The 25,370-nt window shown below is 43.8% G+C and overlaps 1 protein-coding gene across 2 annotated transcripts in view; it reads left to right on the top strand.

Annotated features, from left to right (window-relative positions):
• LOC119648241 (neurotactin) overlaps positions 1–25,370 on the top strand; it is a 133,837-nt gene that overhangs the window by 68,025 nt on the left and 40,442 nt on the right. The window contains exon 1 of one of the 2 annotated variants that reach the window (XM_038049872.1): positions 8,304–8,504. The exons of the other annotated variant lie outside the window; for it this stretch is intronic. The gene's annotated coding sequence lies outside the window, so the exon portion shown is untranslated. Of the gene's footprint in view, positions 1–8,303; positions 8,505–25,370 lie in introns of those variants that run through there. 2 annotated transcript variants of the gene reach the window in all.

Raw genomic sequence — 25,370 nt, 5'->3', positions numbered from 1 at the left:
CTCGTCCGAGAATATTACCCCGATTCCACTCAGGAACTCATTCACCGCTGAGTCGACTGTTATTCGACATCCAGTTACGATAACAAATTCTTCTGCCACCAGTGAAATTTAAACCGCGACCTACGATAGCCCAGCGCTCTAACCACTTGAGCCATCCGAACAGTGGTTATTGTGACATCATATTACTGCTTTGAACTGACGGTGAACGCTCGACCATGCCATTGGCTGCCGGATGGTGGTAGTGTAGTTTTGATTTGGGTTACACCGGTTAGGTTTGCTAAGTTCCTGAAACAACCTCGTTTCAAACTGTTTTCCTTGATCTGTGGTGAACCGAAGTGGTATGCCAAACCTGGGGATCCATGTGTGAAAGAACGCTCTGGCAAATGTGACGGCTTCTTGTTTGGGGATTACTTTCCGCCAACGTGAGAGACGGTCTACTATGGTCAGGCAGTAACGTTACCCCTCACAATAAGCCATGATGATAAGATCCAGATGAACGCATTCGAATTTAGATGATGGTGGCACAAAAGTCCCAACTAGTGCAGTCACATGACAAGTCACTTTTGATCATTGACAATTGTTGAAACCACGCGTCCAATTCCTACAATCGGTTTTGACAATGGTCAAACACGATACGAGATTCATGATTACTTGTATCGAGGAGAATTAGATCTTTTAAATGGTATATAGGTTCAGCGGTCTAGGTGGCGAGAATATTACCGGAAAGTGGAGGAAACTTTTGAAAAACTTTTAACGGTCGTATCCCGAGCTTTTTTCAAAAGAAAGCCAATGGTTGCTAGCAACAATTAATCCGCTCCTGGAGAACTGCTCCAATCGCGACGTCAGATGCATCGCATAAAATGGCCAAAGGTGCGTCGCCTGCTCCAGTGCGATTTCGGAACGTTCAAAAGCTGTGGTGGACTCGCTGGTCCAGTTGGTTGGTGAATCTCGTTGAGTGCTGCTTGTTCAACTGGTACTCTGTGTATAAACCTTCTGTAAAAATTTAACATCCCCAAGAATGCTTTAAGCTGCTTTACGTTGGTTGGTGTCGAGTATAATTGGATCGCTTTGACTTTGATTGGCAAGGGACGTGCTCCCTCCTCTGAGACAAGGTATCCTAAGGAGCTGACCTCATGTTGGCCAAAAACGCATTTGCTTGGATTCACGACTGCTTTATATTTTTTCAACCTTTGCAACAGAGCTCTTAAGGGATTGGTGGCTCGTCACATGAAAATGAAGCGAGTAATATGTCATCGATGTAGGCATAGCAGAAGCCCAAACCTCTCAAAGCCTCGTTGATGAATCGTTGCAACGTAAAGGCCGAATGGTGTTGTGCTGGCAGTATTTGGCATATCTTTTTCAGCTGCCGGGATCTGGTTAAATGCTCTTACCAGATCTATTGTTGAAAAGATATTTTTACCAAAGAGCGTTTGAGCGAAATCTTGGATGTGCCGAACTGAGTACTTGTCGGTGGAAGTCCGGGCGTTGAGTGTGTGATAATCTCCGCACGATATGCAAGGTTGCAGCCCCCGGACTATTTGATGGTTGCCCCAATTCTAGCTGGATCATAGTATTGAATTCCTTTTTCGCGATGTTCAACTTGTTCGGAGCTAATTGTCTGGGTTTTGAAGCAATTGGCGGCCCTGGCGTTGTGACTATATGGTGCTAAGTTCGGTGACACGCCATTTTTCCAGTTCCATCCGCATGAGTTATTTCCGCAAACTCATGTAAGATACCATGATAAGGGGTTCCTCCAGTAATTGTTGTGATCGTCGGGATTGTACATCTCTCCTTGACAGGCTGAATCGCAAAGACAACCGTGATGAAGATCTGAAAGAAGTCCGTAATGTGCTAAAAAATCTGCTCCAAGTATGAATATGGGAACATCCGCTATTACCAATCTCCATGGGAAATCCCGTCTAAGGCCAAGGTACTCAACCTTAGGTGAGATTAGCGATTCCGTATGTGGCATTTAGTGTTCCGTTGGGAACCGAAAGCTCGTACCGTGCCTTTCTATATGGTCCTTGGAATTTGAGCGTGAATAAACGCATCGGCACCTATATCTAAGGGGAACGATGTTCCTGTATTTCTGTCGAACATAAACAGGCGGTAAGAAGACGATGAAACGGGGGCGTTTGCCACCTTTAACGGCTCCTGAAGACCAGTTACACAGTTTTATGCATTTGGTGGCTTCGGCGTCAAATCTCCAGTGATACTAGTATATATCTTGGGGAGAAAGATTTTCGGATCTGGGGTCACATGTGCGATCGAGAATGAGACCATCAACGTTCATGTCCGGAAGAATTGTCGTATTGGGGGTCCTGTTTAACCGTGTGACTTGATAATTGCTGGATTAGCTGCGTTAAACTGGTTTCCGCTACTGAAAGCGAGGATGCTGTTATATCTGATGTTGCTTCCGAGATAGTTCATGGCAGTGTGCGTGGACCTTATCAGCTATCTCAGCTGCAATTTGTAGTGACTCGAGGAACTGAGACGGTTTTTATCACCCATAAGCTGTCTCATTTTCTCTTCCTGGCTGGTACACAACCCCTTTATTAATCATTCACGTAAGTGGTTATATGACCTCCCTATCACGGACTACGTAATTATGTGGCGGGCTTCGGTGACATATCGCGGTGGCAGCACCGCTATGACTTGCAAATATTGCTGTTATGGGTCTGTTATGTTATACATCACGACGATTGCTACCACGATTTAAAACCAAATCTCAGGGCTTCTGTTCTGACTGCTGCCGTGAAAGTTTCCTCCAAGGATGGTAAAATGTCAGAGGGACAATTTACCATCCTCCGGGAATGTCTGTGGAAAAAAATGCTGGAACCTCGAACGAAGCCACGATTTAACAATCAAGGTTTTCGCGATGGGCTTCTCCATTTGGGGTGCACTGACGAGGCTGCCTTAAAGTGGCTCTAGCAGGCAATCCCGGCTTTGACTTCCTGCGGTCGGCCCAAGCTCACTATTGTGAACACTGAGCTACGTAGGACAGAACATGTCGGATGTTGGTTACCGGGACCTCGAAGAAAGGCAGAGGACATCATCCGCATGCTGGGTGAACAGAATCCGGGCATCGACTTTGGCCACTAGAGGGTAAAGTTCATGAATGCCAGGAAGGACAAATCTACAAACGCGGAGGGTTTCAACGTGGTATTCGAACTGGACCAAAAGAGTCTGATTATACTCCACTTTTTCCTAGATAGACTAAAGTTAGTCATATCAGAAAACTGTAGTCATATCAGCTCCACTTTGAGAGGGAAGAACAAGGATAGTTTTCGACTTCCACAATATACTCGTAGAGCAAATTGCAGTATCTTTGGTGCGCTCTCCCACAATGGAGCTGTGCGCGGAGGATAGTGCTTACAGGGGCGGAACCTCCGTATGGGGTGAAGGGACTACAGAGTGAATCCTACCTGCTAGTAACTTCTCCTACACCTTCCAAAGAACAGGCGGAAGAAAGGGAAGCTAGAGACGTGAACGAAACTGACTCATGTCAGTTCGTGTGATCGAATCTATGCAAACCGGACACCGCAAACGAGTCAAAGTGCTAAGTGGAAAACAGACATTTTTCATGGACGAGAACACGGGAACTCCGGTACTTCCAAGTGCGGCTTTTCTCAGAAAAATCAAACACTAGGTGATCGGGTCTCTGGCGGTATGGTGTAGGGGAAACTCCGTCATACGCGGACTGCGGCATACGCTTCTCACTGTTAACGCATTAGACTAAGTTTATGTCGAAAAACATAAAGATTGATCAAAACAACCTGCAGCATTCCAAAGCCTCCTCCTATCTGTTGGCAGCGAGACTGACAAAGCTGCAGGACATCTTTCTGGTGCAAGAGCCGTGTGTTCGTTTTAATTGAATATATGGCATTGGATCAGTAAAGGGAGCTAGGATATTCTACGACGAAAGATCCATATAACCGAGAGCTTGTGTCCTGATATCACGACGGTTAGAGGGAACCATGCTGAAACAGTTCTGCTCCCAGGACTTAGTTACGGTCATCATACAATATCAGACGAATGACGAAAAGAAAAACATCAAAGTTGCCTCCGCTTATTTACCCTATGATTCTTTCTATCCTCCACCAACCCAACAGCTTAGGGGTCTGGTAGCGTATGCAGGATCAAGTGGTCTCGAACTCTTAATAGGGTGCGATGCAAATGCTCAACATATTTGTTGGGGCAGTAGGAAATGCAATCTAAGAGAAGAGAAGCTGTTTGATTTCATCACTTCACCTGGTCTTATGACTAGAAACGTAGGGTGCGTACCTTCGTGGGACCGAGAAGAAGCGAAGTAATTGACCTAACCTACCTCAAAAGTGTTAGAGTTGATTACACACTGGACTTAGAGCAACCTCTAAGAAATATTTTTCAAGGATATGGGCTACGTACCTTCCTCTTGGCAAAAGGTTAAAGTAGTCTTCATACCAAAACCTGGGAAAGATGACTATTCTAATCCAAAGAACTTCAGACAGATCAGCTTGACTTCATTCTTGCTGAAAGGTTTGGAGAGATTGGTGGAGCGCTATATTCCTGGAAACGCACTTAGGTCGCACCCACTTAGTGAAAACCAACATGCTTACGAGTGTGGAAAGTCCTGTGAGCCTGCTATTCATCCTTCGGTCACAAAGGTAAAAGATGCAACTTTGAATGTGAGTACGCGATGGGGGTGTTCGTGAACATTGAAGGGGCTTTTGACCTTTTCAAAAACTTTGTGATGCCGTCAGAGCGTATGGTCTTGATGATGTTTTAATGAAGTGACCCATGCTATGCTAACGCAGAGGTTACTGTATTACTGTGAGGTGGGTGTCGATCGTTGCAGAAGCAACGAAAAGCTGCCCCCAAGGAGGTGTGCTTTCGCCACTTCTGTGGTGTATGCTGATCGACTCACTACTATGTGAACTGAAAAATTTTCCAATACACGCTCAAGCTTATGCTGATGACGTAGCTATTCTTGCTGTTGATCGGAATCTTGAAACGGTGTGCAGAAATATACGACGTGCCGTTGATTTGATAGACAGTTGGTGCCTCAGACATGGTCTTTCAGTTAATCCAAATAAAAAAATGTAGAGATAAAGATGAAAGGGGTTCTCACAGCTTAAGGGCTGTGCAGACGGACCTTTGCCTCGATATGGGGACCCAGGCCTCATGTGGTAATGTGGATATACGTTGCTATCATTAGGCCGATGTTCGTTTATGCATCCGTAGTGTGGTGGGTTAAGGTGAGACAAAAAGGGTTTCACCATAAACTAGCCGCACTGCAAAGAACTGTGTGTCTGGGTGTGCCATAAGCATGATATCCGGCGCAACTCTAAATGCACTACTCCATCTGCAGCCCCTGGATATATTTATTCAAAGTACTGCAATGAGAGCAGTTCATAGACTAATTGAATTAGATCTATGGGGAAACAACGGATGTATGGGCACAGAGCATTGCAAGAGTTACTGGGAGTACTGAATCCAGTTCTTACAATGCCTTCCGATTTTCTTGTCTCCATACATCTGTTTGGTAAAAGATATCAAGTTACTTTGAAGCTTAAAGAGAACTGGGAAGTCCCAGAGAAATGCGTGGCGGGATATACGAAAGTCTTCTACACTGATGGCTCAAAAACAGAAAAGGGTTCTGGAGCCGGAGTCGAATTAAAACGAGAAGTGGCACAAGTGGTGATTGACGAGCGGTTGAAGGTCAGACGCATCGCAACCTGCAGTGATAGCCAAGCTGCATTGAGGGCATTGTGGCATAGAGGGAAATGAAATCTCAGATGCTTTAGCGAAAGAGGGGTCAATCTCCCCTATGCCGGGACCGGAACCAGCAATTGGCGTATCAGTAGCGTTGGCTAAGTCTGTCTTCAAAAACTGGGAACAGACTTCCCACAATGACAGGTGACAGAGTCTAAATGCTGCTGGACACATCAAACTTTTACTACCAGAACCGAGTTTATCTTGTCGAAAAGCAGGATGAGGAGAGATGTATTGTGTATGTATGTAGCAGGAGGAGAGATGTATTGTGGGCATTCTAACAGGCCATAATTCACTAGCCGAGCACATGTTCAGAATAGGAATTACTCCAAATGATACGTGTCCCTCCTATAATGAGGAAATGGAATCCACGGAGCACTTCTTGTGAATGCCCCGCCTATGGATGCATCAGGCATCAGATCTTTGGTGCCGATATTCTCCAATTCCGACGAGTAGCATTACATCCACTAACGGAAATCCTCCGATACGTTACCGAATCCGGAATATTCTGTTAGATGGGGGCGGCGAGTAGCTTCTCCCCCATCACACTCACACAGGATCATGGGGAATGAAGTCTGGAGAAGTTGATACCCAGTTTACCGCGGTAGCAGTCATACTCTTGTCTGCAAGCGTGTTGCCTGATCTCTCGCTTTTACATTTACCTTGAACCCGGCAATTTTCATTTTTTAAACTCGGGTACACCACTTTAGGAATTACCAGGTGAGGCTAATAGCAGAAGTTGAATAAAGGCGTGTTTATATATTTGATTTGTTTATTTAAATCCAATATCGATCCTGCTTCTCATTGTGATGTTCACAAAGTGAGAGCTGTGAGTAGACTACCTTCCTACCGGATGATTGCTCTACTTCAGTCTTTAGCAATTAGATAACCTTTAGGGAGTAGATCACCTCAGTGGTGTTCTTTGTGATCGACGTATCAACGAACGTCTCAAATCTAAAATTTACCGCAATGTCGTCCGTCCAGTCGCTCTCTATGGTTCTGAGTGTTCGCCGACTATAAAAGACAATGAACGGTGTCTTGCGGTAATGGAGACGAAGATGGTACGTTGGACCAGTGGCGTCACACGTTTAGATCACATCCGAAATGAGGATATCCGCGATCGTTATGAGGTTGCACCGTGGCTTGATACTCTAGATGGGGATTTGAAAGCCTCGAGATTGCACCCAGATCAGGCATTCGATAGAGCCAAATGGCGAAGCCGATCACGACGAGCCGACCCCGCTTGTGAATGGGACAAAAGCTGAAGAAAAAGAAGAAGATAAATATAGGTTTGCAATTAAAAAACATCCTAAAATACAATCAATGAGGAAATGAATTAACTTCAATTATTCCATAGAAACATTTAAATCATGTGGTCTCCCCGGAATCTATTTTTTTTAAATTCTGACCTCAAAAAGGCTATGAATATGACCCTAAAATAGACATCTAATCTGAAAAAGGCAGAGATGCTTTTATCTCATGTTTATTGTAGCACTAATTTGGGTGTCATTTAGCATGCTAGTAGGCAATGGCACAAATCTCATCTTATGGCAAAAAACTTTGTCGTCCAAAGTGACTAAGCACAATAATCTCTTGTTATGAAAGCCATTCTACTTCAGACTGAATAGAAGCACAATGAATACAGCACATGAACATTTTATCAAATTTATCCGTTTATTTGCATGGTTGATATCAAATTTATTTACAACCCAAGATTATACGTTTCATGATAGGCAATGGCGACCATAAAGAAGAATTCATTCCAACCAAAGCAAATATCTTTCTCTTTCCATTAATTAGAGAAATAATTAAAAGAATTTTTATCATCGATGCAACGTAGTCAAGTGCATCATATCAGTCGTCCCAAGCCCTATAAACTCTGAGCTGTTTATTGAACCCCAACACAATGAGCAATAGTACCAAACTAAGTTGCACAGAAAATGCTCTAATTGGATTTCTCTACTCAAGCTAAGATTAAGTAATGTATCTTTTTCCCGTAAACTGAAAACTAAAGAAGAATTAGATCGTAGGAAGTAATATGAAAGTCATTGGGGAGATGAAACGTGTAATTTACAGGCTCTCGACTGACATTTTCCAATTAACTTGAAGAAGTTCGAAAATGTCGGCGCTAAGATACTGAATGTAGTGCGATGAGAAAAAAGAAAATCTATTGCAACTATGCGTTCACATATGTATCTGCGTACATTGGGAGTGCAGTAGATCCATGACCTGAGCTGTTGACACTATTAATTTCCTCCAGTGAATGGTTTTCCGCGTCCTGTCTCTCATCGGAGTAATGAAGACTAACTCAGTACGGATGCGCTTGGGCATTTGGAATTCGGTGGAAAATCTGAATTTGTTTACGGTGAAATTCTATAAACAAAAACAATACTGGATGCCCTTCATGTTCTATTTCCTTTCACACTTTGATGGTCATATTGTGGTCGAGGGGTAGTGTTACCGTGACTTTTCCAGGTTTGTATCATTTAGTAAGCTTGCAGCAGCACAGTCAGTGGAAGTAATTCCGACTGATATCTTTATCATCCGTATCTCGCTTTAAGTGAACTTGTTTCTATTTATAGTAGAAATTTGAGATTTCGTGAGTATTCTGTGGTTTACTCGGTGAATTCACAGCTGTTTGAGAAAAAAGACACTTTATTCGAAAGCAAATTTTAAAGCTGCGCAGTTTTTCTCTGTTTGTGCGTGTGAAATTCAAACTAAACACTACTGACCCAGAAAGTATCTTTCAGGTAAGTCAATTGATTAATTATCGGTCTTATATCTAAAAATCCTCGGTTTGACATATTTTTCCTAAAAAAATTTAAAATATACATACATATGTCGTCGTCGTCGAGGCACTATAGTCCATTTCAGACCTTGGCCTTCAGGATGTCCTTCCTCCATCCATCTCGATCTATAGATCGCGTCCTTTAATTTTGCAATCCGCACAGTGATGCGCCATCTTCAGAATTTCCCTACCTTCGTCCTTTTGCCCTTCCTTCGAATACCCTTTTAGGTATCCGACCAACCCATTGAAACTTCCAAAGTTTTATTAATTTGGAGAATTAATTTGGTCGTCAAATATTGGGTTGGGGAAAAAGTCATGTCGTATTTGTGATCGAATTTTAACGCTTTATTTAACATACTTAGAATTATCCGATTTAAGTCAAATATGCGAAGTTTTGTTCGCAAACCATTTAGAAGGCAACTCCATTATCCCCCTCTTATAAAACCCCCCCCTTCTTATTTGCAAAAAACTCAGACAGCCAGTTTTCGCAAGCCTCTTTTGAGGCGAACTTAGTAGTACCAAGAGCGTTTTGCATGAACCGGAAGAGATGGTAATCACTTGGTGCCAGGTCCGGACTATACGATGGATGCGATAGGACATCCCATCCGAGCTCCTGTAGCTTCTGGCGGGTCATCAAAGATGTGTGAGGCCGAACGTTGTCCTGGTGGAACAGAACACCATTCCTATTGACCAATCCTGGCCGCGTCTGGTCAATCGCCTCCTTCAAACGGTCGAGTTGCTCACAGTAGAGGACCAAATTGAGGGTCTGGTCATAGTTGAGCAGCTCATAGTGGATGACTCCCTTCCAATCCCACCAACTATTTTTCATCACCAGTCACCATCCGCTTCAAAAATGGGTCGAATTCGTTCCGTTTCAGCAGTGCATCGCAGGCGTTGATTCGATCCAAGAGATTTTTTTCCGTCAACTCGTGTGGCACTCAAACATCCAGCTTTTTTTGTGAATCCAATCTTCTGCAAATGGTTCCAAACGGTTTTATGGTCCTTACCCAGTACCTGGCCAATCGAGCGAATGCTCACATGCCGGTCTACTTGGATGATTTCGACGATTTTATCGGTTTCTGCAACGACTGGCCTACCAGTACGGGGTGTATTTTCGACATCCACTACACCAGAACGAAATCGATCGAACCAACGCTGTGCTGTGCGAATCGTTACAGTATCGGACGCATAAACTTCACATACTTTTTTGGCCGCCTTCGTTGCATTTTTACCTCTCAGGTAGTAACAATGTAAAATATGACGTTTCTACTTGGTGGGCTCCATCTTTGACGCGCTATAACTTGAGACTGAAATGTACGATCATAAAACTGTCAAAGAGACAGCCCAACCCAGATTGTCGTCTTCAAACCGCCGTATAGTATGACCCGATGCGATAAGTGCAGCACAAGATATGTTTTATTTTCCCCCAACCTAATATTTGATACAACTCATTAGCAGTATCTGATTCGCCATTGGTGTTCCTCTCATTTAGCTTCTACTATTCTCCTCAGGACTCTCCTTTCGAAGATATTGACCAGCTTTTCGGAAGATTGTGTTAAGGTCCATGTTTCACATCCATAGCATTGCAAAGATCTTATTATAGTTTTATATATTCGAAGTTTTGCTTTCATGTATATGCTACTGGTTTTCCAAATCGGTAGGACCGAGTAGAAGGCTCTATTTGCAAGCTGGATTCGTCGTTTTATTTCGTCAAGTTCACTGCCATTTTTCGTTAGTTGTACGACTAGGTATATAAAGTTCTCTACATTTTCTAGGTTGTACTCGTCAATCATTATATTTTGTATATTGGGTGTCATTTTTGACGTTTGCAATATAATTTTCGTATTGTTTTCATTAATTCGTAAACCAACTTCCGTTGCTGATGTGAAAGATCACGACGATTTGACAGGACCTATGAGCAGCGTGCCTTTTGTGTCCACAGGCAACTTTCGTATAATCTGGTCTAGTGCCAGATTAAATAGTAGATATGCCAGCCCATCTCTGACTCTGATCTGCGCTGTTGTGTGGGACATTGTCATTCTGGTAAGTCTTACCAGTTTTGCTGCAGTTCGCAAATAACTTACAGTACATTTCGATCAATACTGTCATATGCCTGGTTGAAGTCCACGAATATCTGATGGACATCGAAAACCTCCTTGATATCCACCAATCATCTCATCGGTGAACAATCTAATTCGTCTCTCTAGAGTTTTTGTGACGATTTTATAGGACGTGTAATTGTCGCATGTTACCTTATCACCTTTTTGTGAATAGGACATATCACATTTCTTTTTCCATTGTTGAGGGATCTGTTCGTGGTTCCAGTTTTAGAGAACCAAATTAGCCGTTTTGGCTATAGAGAGTGTGGCAAATCTCTCGCCGAGAAGTCAAACAATGAAAGGCAACTAAGGATGCTTATGGGGTCAGGTTGGGGAAGAGTTTAAAGTCTCCAGACAAACAGAAAGCATCAAATAACCCTCAAAGGATTCAACTCAGGCGTATAGTCACCACCGACAGTGAAAATCAATCAGTGGAGACTTTTAATATGTTTGCGTAGCACCATTAAGCTATATACTATATAATATACTACTGCACATGTTTAATTGCTTTTTGACCATCTAGAGTTCTCGCGACAGAACTGCCGGCATAAGTGCTCGGCTAACACGAAGAATATAAAGTTGAACCCTTTTGATCAGAAACATAACAATGGAATCCTTTTTTGGGAGCACAATCGGATGCTTCTCCTGGTTCCAGAGATGAACATGTCAAAGCATTGCGATAGGCTACTAATGAGTAGTTGATATCGAGCTAGAAATTCTCGAGGAAGGTTTCTTATTGTAAAATAAAGGATGTAGCGACCAACTACCCAGGGTGCGATTATCCCCTCTAGTGGACTTCGTTGTATGGAACCCAATTGATGATCTGACCGCCTTATACACACCTTTCGATGGGTCAAAGTCCTTGCACAATCTCTTGAAGTGTCCAGTTTTACTGCTTGAAATGGCTGTCTGTCGTATATCTGTCACATGCACTTTTGTCAAAGAAGGTTGCTCCTATTTTTCTGAAATTTGTAGAAAAGATGGGAACTAAGAACCGCCACGCATGCATTGAGTGACATCGTTCTAGGTAAAGTTTAAGGGGGGATGGTTTTCATACATGCAAAAGGGGGGTGCAATTTTTTTGTCCGAATATGGCGTGTCAAATGTACGCGATTAGTACTTTCCGTAGTTTTGAGATTTAACATAAAACGGAGAAGGAAGAGGGCTGGAAAGCGATCTCACGTACCTATTCTCCGAACCTACCCAACCGAACCCTTGGCTCCGAAATACCCTCCATACCAATATCCGCTAAAATAAAGTTAAGAACAGTCGACAAAGGGTCACTAGGAACTGAGTGCTATTTACTATATTACTATAATGTTCAGTAATTTACTGCAAAGTTCTTAGAGTCATGAAATTTTGATGGAAATCGCAAAATTATTAACAAAGTTATAATAGGTCGAATTTGTCGCTCTTCACGGTATATCAGGATAGCTTACCTTCTGATTGCGCATTTTGCCTACTCGACACTTGCATCCTTGCCTCTGATTGCGAAGGTGGGACATGACTGGTACGCACCTAAAACCTGAATCTGAACAGTTCACAGATAACCGGTGGCGAAAACGTATTTGGGGTCCGGATGATATGCCAGTTCACACTGTATAGGCGGCCGATGATCGACTGCAAAACGACTTAAAGGGAGTTTAGGTAAATCAATACCTGAATGAGCTGACGCGACAGGCTGAAAGTTGCCGGACAGGCCTTCTAGGTAGTTAGCCTTATGTTTATCATTCAAAATCCATATGTCCAACTATTTTCACCCCCAGGGTTCAACTGATGGTACCGTCCGGCTTGCCGCTCCTTGTATAGAGTTCTCAGTTCAAGGAGCGGTCGAATGTACTGTGGGCATAACTGACATGCTTGCCGGAACCTGCATGGCTGCCTTGACGCTTACCTAGAAGGTAGTTTGCTGGCATAGACTGACTTACTAAAATACAGCATTTACCATTAGCAGCATCAACTTCACCTCTGTTCTCTCGGTTTAGGATATTGCCTGGTGAAGGTCGATTGGCCACTTGGAACGCCAACCATTTTCTTCTTACTGATTGCAGATATTTGCTACAAACTGAAGACTCATTTGGCGAGAGAGTACGAACGCAAAAGAGCAAAGACCGCAGGATTCAAGGAAGAGCCAGGATATCCAGGTCCTGCAACTCAGCTAAACTCAGACCTAGCTGATAATGGAGTTGAATTATTTAAAGAAAGACCCAGTGGCTGCCCAAGGGGGTTCAACAGAAGAAGGAACAGACACCGGTGATGGAAGTAATGACAATAGCAGAGAGGATGAGGGAATGCTGCCTGTCAAAATTATTAAATTCGAGGCAAATTCAGCTTTGCCCATTCTACTCTTCTTCAGATTTCTTAGATGAGAAGGCTAAAGACTTTGCTAAAGGCCAAAGGGGTAAGCTAAAACCATATGCAGGTTAAATCCTTAGAGGGGGTTATGGCAATATTTTTGGTTCAGAAGGAAATTCCAATAACAAAAAGGAAATTATCCTCTGGATCTAATGGATAAATTTAAGGTTTCACATTCGCATATGTTGATAAAGTCTGTTACAAACAAACAAAGGATACCTTGCAAAAGGATAATCTTTCAGTATCAATTGGATTTTGACTCAGACTTTTGCTGAGCTTTGGGCCAACCCAGGAACACCAAAACTGTAGATTTCTCGGTTGGATAGCTTCTCAAAATAAATTCTGGTTTACTTTAAGCCTGTACTCTTTGCCCCTTCTCGCTCTTACTTTGAAACCAGCGTCAAAACTGGGATCTGTTTCAGAAAGTGTTAAGCGAAATCTTGTAATGGCAAAATTGTGATTGGGATCGTCAAAAGGCTATCCTGGGTGGCCAGAGACGAAAAAGAGGAGAGAGCTTATCCCAAAAAGGTAAAAAGATCGACCGTGAAGGTCTATCCGTAAATATTGAAGCTCCTTCGAAGTGCTCCGCCGACACGTGCTTGTAAGCTTCTATGCTAGCCAGACTGAGAAATATTGGGGTCCTTTAAACACTTTGACCCTCATGTGTCAGTATACCAAAATTCACGTGTCCTTTCCGATACTTGGGTCCGCAAGGGATCCTGAAAATTCATCAAACATGGGAATTCGCACGAGGCTACCGATATAACATCACCCGAGCTAATCCGGAAATGAAAATAAAAAGAAATTGGGAAACTTGCTGAAGCAGAATGCTTTAGGTATGAAAGATTTTGTGCATTTTTTTATAAAAAACATTCGGATGGAGATTAGTAAATTAGTACCAAGCACAAAATATATGCGTATATTATGGGTCTTGAATTTACACAGCAGTTACAATTTTGGTCTATTATAATTTTGTTAGTAAAAGTTCGATTCCCACCAAACTTGGCAGGATCATGATCTCTATGGTAAACTTAAAGGAGATTTTACTAACCGAGACCCATCATTTGATACCTCACATGACTTTTTGCATGTATGAGCACCCCCCCCCCTTAAATTCGCTGTAAGATGATGTAAATCACTATAGGCGTGAGCGTTTACAATTTCCACTTTTGCACCAAATTTGGTGTCAATCGTTGTAACCCCTTCTGAGGAACATGCGTGTGACAGTAGACAGATGGATAGTAAACCAATTTTAATAAAGTTTTGTTTTACACATAACCTTTAAAAACGGCACGAAGGCGTGCGTGGAGACGCAGAACTCAACTAATAATGGGTATTCTCCAATATAATGGCCGGTGGATGCCACGGTAAGTTGGGTTACTTTACCTCTCTTTATTGTCAATTCCATCAATCTTCATAGCTCGAAATCCTTTTTCAAAGCCCCACCATGAAACCTTTTACCACCATCTTTGCATTGGACTTTATTTTCCCTATTGTGTAGCAAATTTTCCATTAACATAGGATTTCCTTGATTTAATTTTCGGAACCCTTCTTGATACCTTCTAATAAGATTGGCTGTCTTAGGGATTTTCACGAAATTAGAAAATCTGCCTGCATACCTATACGTATCCCACTCGTTTTGTTTTACTTGTCAATCTTCCATTCCATTCCCAGCACTCCGATTTCTGAGAAGTTTTTCCTTCGAACATTTTTTTGATTGAAGTTGCTATTTTCGTCAATTTTTACGAGTCTAAGTCTCTGTCGGGTCGAAAAATCCTTTTAGGAGAATTGCAAAAAGATTTGGATTTTATGACTTTTCATTTTCAGGATAATTGAATAATTAAACATCGCCTGGAATATACGAAGGCGCGTCGAAATTAAATTGTCTTTGAAGGAAATTTGTTGAATCAAATTTCACACTCTAAGCGTCGGCCTTAATTGCCCTCAACCCCCTAACAATTGCTAGCTGATAACAGTGAACCATCATCATCATTGCTTTGAAGCCAACTCGACATCTTTCTAAAGGAAATATTAACTATCTGACAATACAATTGAAATGCTTTCCCACACAGACTTCATACGCTCTCATGTCTTAATGGGCTCTTTCTTTCACAACTATGCATTCGTTACTCTTCAAAATGCTCCAACCTCGCACTTAGCCTAACTACTTATATTCAACTGTAATTTATCCCGTCCCCGGACAAGATACTTTTTTTTATACTCATTGAAATGTGCAAGACACTCCTCAAGCGTATTCAAGTTGAACTTTCTGAATAAAAATTGTCTGAGTTTGGGGTGAAAGACGAAGGAACAGTTCTAATTTTAATAAGGCCTTTTGTGACCAGGATGATGCTCTTCAGCATTTTGTCACTTTTATTTGTTGGCAAACAAAAAACGCGACACTTCTCGGAGCCATTGAGAGGCCGAGATTTTTAACGAATGCATGGAAAATGGCATAAAAGATGCCTTTGTAAGATGTCATTCTCGTCTGCATGAGTCTGGGACAAGAAGCATTCAAGTGGTCCCGGACAGACCTTTGCATTCCATTCATTGTAAATTCGACCCCTTGACAGCCAATAGATGCCCTGTAAATAAAATCATCATTATGATAAATGATCGCGGCTGCTGGCAGGGTCAAAAAAGTGTGTTCGCGCGATAATATGTAGCAATTACTTCGCGACATTGTACCAGCCTCTGCCCCTCCTCGAGCCCTTCTTTTGAGCAATGTCAACTCCGTCTCGGGGCCCCTCATTTCTAATTCAAATGTTTAGGATTTGAGTGGGCTCAAATGAGCATCAGCGAAACTCTAAACGGGGATAATAAAGATTGAAGATATTATACGGGTCGTTTGAAAATTAGTCATACCCGTCATCAGCTTTGATTTCTATTAATCCTAAATTGAACTTGAAAGATTTGTGTAGCGTGACAAGAGCGATCTATCAAAATTATCTCATAATTCGTATCAAATTACAAAGAATCTATATTACGTCGAATTCAATCATTTGAGCAATTAGTTCGTAGTACCATGTCATTGTTGGGATTCATATTTAGTAGCAGACAACATTTTTTCGTCAATTTAGTGGTTCAAAAGCGTGAAAACCAAACTCTCTTCATAGTGTGGCATAACCAATTCTTCTTCGGGGTCGGCTCGTCGTGATCGGTTTCGTCATTTGACTCTATCGAATGCCTGATTTGGGTGCAATCTCGAGGCTTTTAAATCCCCATCCAGCATATCAAGCTACCGTTGTTTCAGCCTGCTTTTTGGTCGTTTATCATCGACTTCGATGTTCAGAACATACCATCGAAGAAGCAATTTTTTCACAATCGGTACAACCCCATATCGATCACGGATATCCTCATTTCGGATGTGATCTAAACGTGTCACATCACTAGTCCAACGCAACATCTTCGCCTCCATTACCGCAAGACGCCATTCATTGTCTTTTATAATTGGCCAACACTCAGAACCATAGAGGGCGACAGGACGGACGACATTCCGATAAATTCTATTATAGATATGGGACGCTCGTTGATACGTCAATCACATAACCGCGCAGCGTGTATTCTGTCAGTAGTTCTGCAGTTATTGACAAATCCGCCTTGATTTACGGTTATTTCAATGATTTCACGAATACGATTGTCAAGAATTCGTTCAAAAATCTTCATGATATGGAAAAGTATCCGGATGGGATCGTAATTTCAACATTCTGCAGGACTACCTTTCTTTTTCCATATTGGAACAGTGGTACTTTCTTGCCAGTCAGACGGTGTTCTTCCTTCCTGAATAACCCAATTAAAGAATTCACTGAGCCGCAGTGTTGGGTCCGAACTCTTCGCTTTCCAGAGCTCAGATGCAATGTTGTCAGGCCCCGTGGCTTTCCCCATTCGTTTTATTGCCTTCTCGACTTCAGTTGCCCTGACATGAAAGTCCTGGGGGGTTCAACGTGAGTACCTGCCGTGATGGCATAATCCCACGGTCCTCTTCGGACACGGATTGATTTCGTGACCACAATCAGAGCCCTGCCATGCAAGCACAGCCGTCCTGGTTTATACTGAGTGCAGGCTCAGCATAAATACCAGTGGATGCGAGGCCTATCTAACACCTTTGCCGCAGCTAAGGAGTACGGCACCCAAGTTGTACTGCGCAACTCCACGTTCGAGCTCCGAGGAGCTCTGCCCGCGATGTGGGCATAACCACAATCACAATGAAACTCCCACTAGGGGGCCAACCGCAAATAACCGGGCCAAGAACACGAATTCTCCTGGAGCATACGCTCTCAGAGGGCCATCCCGATTCCCATGGTACCAGATAATCTCCGGTGAGGCTTCGTGGCAGAGCCACTTCAGATGAGTCCCCTGCAGACTCGGGTCTGATCGGCCTCCTCGAGTACGTGGGGACGGAACTCCCCAACGGGTTAACTGGAATCAGCCCGAGGCGGAGAACCGGAACGGAACCTTCCACCAGCTAACTACCGGTCTGCGTACAATACAACACAAAGGACATCACAAGACAACACTAACACCAAACACACAAGACTGGTGGCTAACCACCGCGGCCCCTAGGCCATTCGCCCATCAGCTGCAAGCGAAGCAGCGTCGAAGAGCTCCCTCCTTCGTCGGAAGGCAGCACGCGCGAACACATTAACGCATTTACGTGTCCTACTGCTAGCAAGGCACTGGCTAACATCGAAGATACCGTTCAATACGTGAAGGCCCATGTCGTCTAGATTGCGGATGTCACAGTACGCTGGACAGATAAAGAGAACATGTAACCAGTCCTCTGAGTCAGCCCCACATAAAACACAACCCTAACTGGAGGCAAGGTTGCGCTTGAAGAGGAACTCATTCAAGCTCATTCAAGCCCAAAGTCCATAACGGAACTGCCTCTGGCAGACACATATCTGACGTACTTGTATGTGACCCGACCTTTCCCATATTCATCCCATCTAACCTACCACTTAGATGTTACATTCTCATCTAAAACCTTTTTGACCGCAAGCGGCCCTAGCCCTTCAACCTGATTAACACTAACTAAATCTGTTTGCAGCAAAGGTACGCCCCTTCTGATCCTGTAAGTCGTGGCACGCCGGACTACCTCCAGATCAAGAGGAGGAACCCCCAACAAGATCTGCATGGCGTCGGTCGAGACCGTACGACACACAGGAAGACACGCTAACAAAGCCACTCGCTGGCAAGCGTAGAGCAGCTATCTGCCTCTCACCGTCAGCGCCAAATCACACAATATAGGGGACCCATACATAGAATACGCAAGGAAGAACCCCACATAAATGGATCTAGGAGCTCTCCTTGTTAGACCCCACTCATACCTCATAACACGCCTTAACATACACGCTGAATTTGTAAGACGTAGCCTGGGCTCGCGCAGGTGCGCGACCAAAGACATGCGTTCTGCGATCGTGACTCCCAAATAGGTCACTTTCGGCCGGATCTATAAAGACAATCCGTTCAACTTGACGTATGGCGGACGACGTAGGATGCCTTTAAGTATCATCGCAACGGTCTTATCCGTTGAGATCGCGACACCGACTTTAATGGACCACGCGTTAACGATGCGCATGTATTCGGCAGCCTGCTGCTCGAACTCACGGCGAATGCTCCCCTCAACAAGAATGAGGAGATCATCCGCGTAAGCTACACTTTCAGCAACGGAAGAAAGCTCACCCAACAGTTCATCCATCATCAGATTCCATATAAATGCACCTGCGATAGATCCCTGTGGGCAGCCGCGCTCCACGTCAGACGCCAGATGGGATGATTCTACCCCCAGTCGCTGGACCATACTCCTCTCCAGGACCTTGCCAAGGGCCGGGAGAAGAGATATCGCCCTATACGACCGAGGACTACTCTTATCCTTCTCTGGCGACTTCAGGAGCACAACCACCCTGGCAGTCTTCCAGAATGCAGGGAAATAGCCCTCCCGAAAACAACACTCAAACAAACACTGGACATGAGATGGGATGGCCTGCCAGATGGCTTTGCATATTTCGCCTGTCATCCCATCCCAGCCAGGTGATTTCCGAGACCTGACCCTCGCTATGCTCTCCTCGATCTCATAACTCGCCAGGGGAGTAATTTCTTCTCCTCCCGTTGAGACAAGCAACAACGGTACCAGTCTACGCACCCGTGTTGAAACGCAACACCACGCCGAGGCCCGAAGGTCTCTTCTCGCTTGAGCATAACCATAACCCCATGAAACTCCCACCCGGGGCCCTACCGAAGTATGTGAGTCCAGGGGCTATCCCGGTTTCCATGGTACCAGTATACCCCTGGTAAGGTTTCGTGGCCAATTACCACTTTAGATGAGTTCCCGTGCAGACTCGGGTCTGATCGCCCTAATTAGGCCTTTGGAGCATTCGCCTACTGCATCACGGCCGGCAAGCCAATGCGATTCAGCGTCTCCCGGTGCCACCACTATGGAGGTTCTCCTCGGCCACACTTCCTCACGCTATTTTATCGGTGGCTTAATTCGCAAGACCGCAATCAACTGCCGGTATTGAGGTGCGATGGTCTCATAGGGAACGGCTTTGCAATCAGTAACAATGGTAAAATGTTGGCGTTTTATGAGAATATAGTCGATTTGCGTTTTATTGTTCCCATTATGAAATGTAGGAAGAAGAAACAATCGTTTGATGAATCATGTATTCATAAGTACGAGGCCATGGGTGTCCGCAAAATTGATTATACGCTTGCCACCCTTATTGTGTGCTCCGAACCTCTTTCCTCCATGGCGCCTGTTACCGTCTGCCTTTTCACCCACATGACCATTAAGGTCGCCGGCAATGCTAATATAGTCGTCAGCAGGCACGTGACAAGTCTTTTCATCGAGAAGTTGCCAGAAGGCATCTTTCTCGGCATCAAGTCCGCCTGTCTGTGGTGCATACGCGGTGAAGAAGTGAATAGTGCGATCAGCTGATATAATGGTGATCTTCATCAGCCGATCATCAAATCGTTCGACTTCTTTAATGGCGTCACGGAAACCCTCTGAGATGGCAATGCCAACACCATATTGAGTGTGTGGGCTACCAAAATAGAGAAGTTTATAGCCATTTTTACCACGTTCGCGTTCAACGTCGCAGTTTTTTACACCAGACCATCGGGTTTCTTGCAGAGCGCAGATATTAATGCGCCTTTTCCGAAGCGGTCTTGCGAGTTCCTCGGTCTTTCCAGTTAGAGTACCAACATTTAGCGTGCAGACAAGTATTTGTTTTGTTCGTTTTGTTCCAATGCTTGTCCGTCCATGCGTCAAGAACCCTTTCTGAGAGGTGACTGAGGTGGACGCCCTAGCATTTCTCCCAGGCTTGTGACTCAATCCGGTCATCATGTTTGTAACGACATTAATGCATTCTCTTGGTCGGCCTATCGCAGGACCTGTCACCAAGAGAGATCAGGTAGGATTTAGCATAATGGAAGAACTCCAACTATATTCTATTTATCTCTTTCCCTGATCTCAGCATTTTATTTTTGTTTTACTGAGGATAGTACAGAGTACGTTGCCTCAAATCCTCCTCCTTTACCTGGGCTTGGGACCAGCATACTATGTTAATAGCATGGTGGAATTGTGGCATAACCAATTCATGTAAATGAAACATAATTTTATAATTTCAGAACGAGAAGCTTTCAACAGAATTTCAAGAATTAATTGAGCTAAACGTTGTCTTCATTAAGCCCCAGGCATGAGTCACTGATCACGCACTTCTTGGGCATACCATATCACATCAAAGTAATTCCGAATGCATGATTCAAAAATTAGTTCATCAAATTTCTCAGAACCAACAAGAAACCCAGGAAACATCAAACAAAACTATCATCTACCCATTTGTAACCCGAGACACCACACGAGCCCCCGTTCCTATCCTGTCAGGTGTGCTTTTCAGGTGGTACAGTTTTTGGCATGTCGCGTATATCACTTCCTATTGAGTGAGGCGGAACTTTTTCATCACTAATTTGAATTGTGATTAAAACCGCTTAATCAAAAATGCCAGGCACGCAGTGAAAAATAAGGGCTCGACTATGGCCGTATCCAGTTACAGATGAACATGTTAAATGCACCTAAAACACTTGAAATGTAGGCACCATGCGAGAATATGGCTTCGAATATTCGTAGCCATATGTGCGTGAAAATTATGGTAATGGGGGTTTTACCTTGACTTGGTGTTTTCATTAGGTGTGGGTGCAGTTTTTACATCCCCATTACAGGTTGAAATGCGAAACTTTTTCAATGCACAATGAAATGTTGTTTGCAAAAGCCGCTCCGAAAGGGGTTGAATATTGATTTTTCTGTGCTCTGTGATGTTGGAAAGTCTGAAAAGAGCTCTTTGTTTGGTTTCCCGGCTCATGAAATATGGAAAACTATCAAAAATTCATGCTTATTTAATCAAGCAGAATATGAATATGAAATCAATTACTTTGGAAAATGTTTTGCATTGGATTTATGCAAGGGTTGGATGGAATCCTGCAAAAACGAATTTATTTGTTGGATTTGGAACGAGGCAAGCCCGTCAGTTCCGTTCGTTTCCGAATTTTTGAGTTGAGTGGCATTCGCAAAAGATGAACTTTTTATATTCAAATAAATTTGATTCAAAATTACTGTTCGGCCGTTCACTTGTTCATAGTTCGACCTTAACATAAATGAATGAATAATATAAGCCATTTAACTCAACATGTGGGGTGCAAGGAGTCCTGAGTCCGCATCCACTTGATGACGGACCGGTCCACCTGGAAAGCAGCTTGCTCTCTTGTTGTCCACGGACACTTTTTTTGGGTTACCCAAGTTTTCCAAAAAAGTTTTGCCCAGGACACAGGGTATTTAACCAAAAAAAAAGAGAAGTCTGTGGACCATAAGAGAGGAAGTAAGTTGCTTCCCAAATGGTCCGGTACGTCATGAAGTGGGATGCAGACTCAGCCCCCCTTGCTTTCTCAACAAAAGAATGCACTTCGGACTAGTTTAGGTCTGAACATACGACGGTATAAATGGAGCGATTACCAGCTATCGCCACTTTCGGTCACGTTGCTCCCAGGGCAGAGGTGAGGCAGCGTCTGATGAGTTTCCTCTGCCCCGGGCGAAACCGTCAGTCAACTTTAATGCGTAATTTGCTAGCCAATTGAAGAATTTCAAATTCAGTCTGATGTACATGCCACTTTGCTCTAGTTTATAATTTTGATTTACCGTACGGGCTGATGAAAGCAGGGCGGAGGGCGCCGAGGACTGCCCACTTTTCTCTGTAAAATAGTTCGAAGGGGCAGTCCCCTCTATGAAAAGCAAGAAGACGCCAACAGCTTCAACATCGGCCCTGTTGTTCGACGCATTGAAAGTTTGCTTGAAAGAGGTCATTTTCCTTCCTCATTAGAAGGTAGCGAGGCTTACGCTGATCAGCAAAGGGAATGGCGACCTTGAGCTGCCGTCTGCATACCGACCACTTTGTATGCTCGACCCTCAGCTTATCAGAAGCAAACTTGCTAAAATGATACGTGCAGAAGACTTATCCCCACGTCCGTTCGGCTTTAGAGCAGATATATCCACAGTGAATAATGTTATGCAAGTAGTGGATGCTGTTCATCGAACGGAGGCACACAGCCGCCGGTTATGCAAATGATTTTGCGGAGCTTGTTGCCGAATGCACTGTCGGACAGGCGCAAAGCAGACTTGACATGCTGATGCAACCGGTAAGCGAATGGATGACTACTCATAGTTACAACTTCGCCCTGCATAAAAAACCGAAGTAGTCATACTGACTAAAAAAAGGATCCCGACCATGCGTCCCATATCAATCGGCGAATCGATAATCGAGTCAAAACCGCCGATTAAGAACCTTGGACTGACCCTTGATCCGATTATCAGCTTTTTCGAGTAAACGAAAGCGACCGTGGACGCAGTTGCAGCTAGAGTTTCGGCCTTAAGCCTACTAATGGCAAACATTGGGAGTCGTACGTAGCAGGCGACGTCTTCTGATGACTACAACAGCTGGCGCTCTTGGCAAGAAGGTATATCGTAAGCGCCTTGCACAAGTACAAAAACGGAGAACTCTGTGAGTGGCATCTGCGTACCACACTGTCCCTGAATCGGCCGTGATGGTGATCAGAGGAGTGATCCCCGTTTTCCTCGTTGCTAAATAGCATAAAGAGACATTGTTGCTGGTGAAGAACGGCAACGTGCACCAAATGAGTGGCAACTCTCTTTAGCAAAACAAAACAAGATACAGATAGACTGTCTGGTTCATTGGCAACTTATTTCCTTATCGAACTCCTAAGTGGGCATGGGGATTTTCACTCTTACCTGCAGAAGATTGGGAAGGCACGATCTTTTGTAATTGGGTTGTAGACAACGTTCATGGGATGGGATTCGCTAACAATTTTATTTAAACACAAGGAATCTCTCTCCAGGCAACATTATTTGTTGTTATAAGGTGACAGGTGGAGCCTTGTTGCGCCACGCGTTCAGGTTCTTCTTATTGCAAAGAAGATAGAGCTCGACCGGCGCGGGAACCAAATGACAAGGGGTTTTTTGAAATAACAATCCCCTTCCTCTTCTCTCATCCGTTGATGAAACGAATTCCTTAATTTGAAGACTCCCTAAGGCGGGGGAGCGCGGAGACTAAGTAATATGACCACAGTTGCAGGCTGGCACTCTGATGATGGGGAGGGGTTTAGTTGGTAGTCCAACGGCGTTGTTGCAGGAGTGTCAACACTGTTCGTAAATATTTCGACGCCTTCTGAGCCATAGATGATCATCATTATCATTTTTTTCTTCTTTCTTCTTTTTATGATTGCAGCACATGAGGTGTGGTCATTAAGTCCGTCACAGACCTTATAAATTCCCCAGACACGTGGGGAATCTCAAATTAAGTAACACTGTAGAATTACAAATTAATTTGCATTAGTTTAACTCGAAGACATACCTCTCCAAAAAATAATTTAGACTAGTTGCGGTATTAAAGAGTCTGTTTCACTTCTTTATTTCATTCCTCGATAAGTCACCAGATCGACTCCTTTACCTTCAAAGACATTTGGCTCATTGAGAAAAGCTTGGCTGTTGTTCTAAATTAGTCACAAATTGTGTATCATTCACCTTCTTGTTAAGCCATAATGATGTCAGCATCAAGGTTTAATACAAAAGCAACTCTTATATAAGAGGATATTTGTCCATTCGTGAGCTCTTAACATCAATCTAGCCCTACGCAAAACAATCGTCCTGCAGATCAGTTTTTCTTCTTCAGCCTTTGTCCCGTTCAGAAGCAGGGTCGGCTCATCTTCATGGGTGGTCTCATTTTCCTCTATCCAAGGCTTGATCTGGATGCAGTTACAAGGTTTTCAGATGATCAGCCGCCATTTTGATCGGTTCACATTGAATTCGATGATAGAAGACGCCTCTGCCTCAATTTGTATACGATCATTGCAACCTCATATCGATCGCGAATATCCTCATTTCGGACGTGATCATGGTGTGCTACGCTGCTGGCCCAACGCAACATCTTTGTCTCCATTACATCGCATTCATTGTCTTTTATAGTCGGCCAAGACTCAGAACATTAGAGTGCGACGGGGCGGACCACACTGCGGGAAACTTTCGACTTGGGGCGTTCGTTGATACGTTGATCACGCAGAATACCAGTTGTTATCGCACCACTCCATCCAGATTCATAACGCAATTCACCATTGGCTGATAGCATTGATCCGAGATATTTAAATCGCTCGATTTTTGACAGTTCATTAGGTTCGATCGTAAAAGATTTAGCTTTATTCAGATTCAATCTGAGACCGTGCTGTTTGAGGTGATCATTCCATTTTTGAATAAGTTGTTGGGGATCAGTTTTGCTATTAGATGCCAAAAAACGTCATCTGCTTAAAGCAGCGTATATGACGCTGGACGTTGGACGTCCTGTGTGACAGTGTCCATAACAAAAGCAAAGAAGTGAGAGGGCGCTTCCTTGATGAACTCCGACAGAGTCAAATGGTGTTCTAATTTTCCCAATAACCCGATTGAAGAAATCACTGAGCCACAGTGTTGGGTCCCAGCTCTTCGCTTTCCAGAGCTCAGATGCAATGTCAGCAGGTCTTGTTGTTTTCTCCGATTTCATTCGTTTTATTACTTCCTCGATTCCAGTGGCACTGACAGGTAGAATTGCTTGTGGAAGTGGTGGATGAACAAATTCTTCAGTTGAAATCTGTTCGAAATAGTCTCGCCATCTATCCGTCGCGGCTCATTGATCGGTAAGCAAAGTACTGTTCTTGTTATTAACGCAAGAGAAGTGTACGATATCCTGCGTGCGTTGGTGTCGACTTTTGGCAAGTCGATACAGATCTCTCCATCGTCATCCCGAGTATTCAATTTATCGTAAAGACCGTTGTATAGACCG

This window comes from Hermetia illucens, chromosome 2 (assembly GCF_905115235.1).
Source record: "Hermetia illucens chromosome 2, iHerIll2.2.curated.20191125, whole genome shotgun sequence".
Classification (NCBI taxonomy): Eukaryota; Metazoa; Arthropoda; class Insecta; order Diptera; family Stratiomyidae; genus Hermetia; species Hermetia illucens.
The sequence above is the reverse complement of the archived record's forward strand: the minus strand, read 5'-3'. Positions and strand labels throughout refer to the sequence as shown.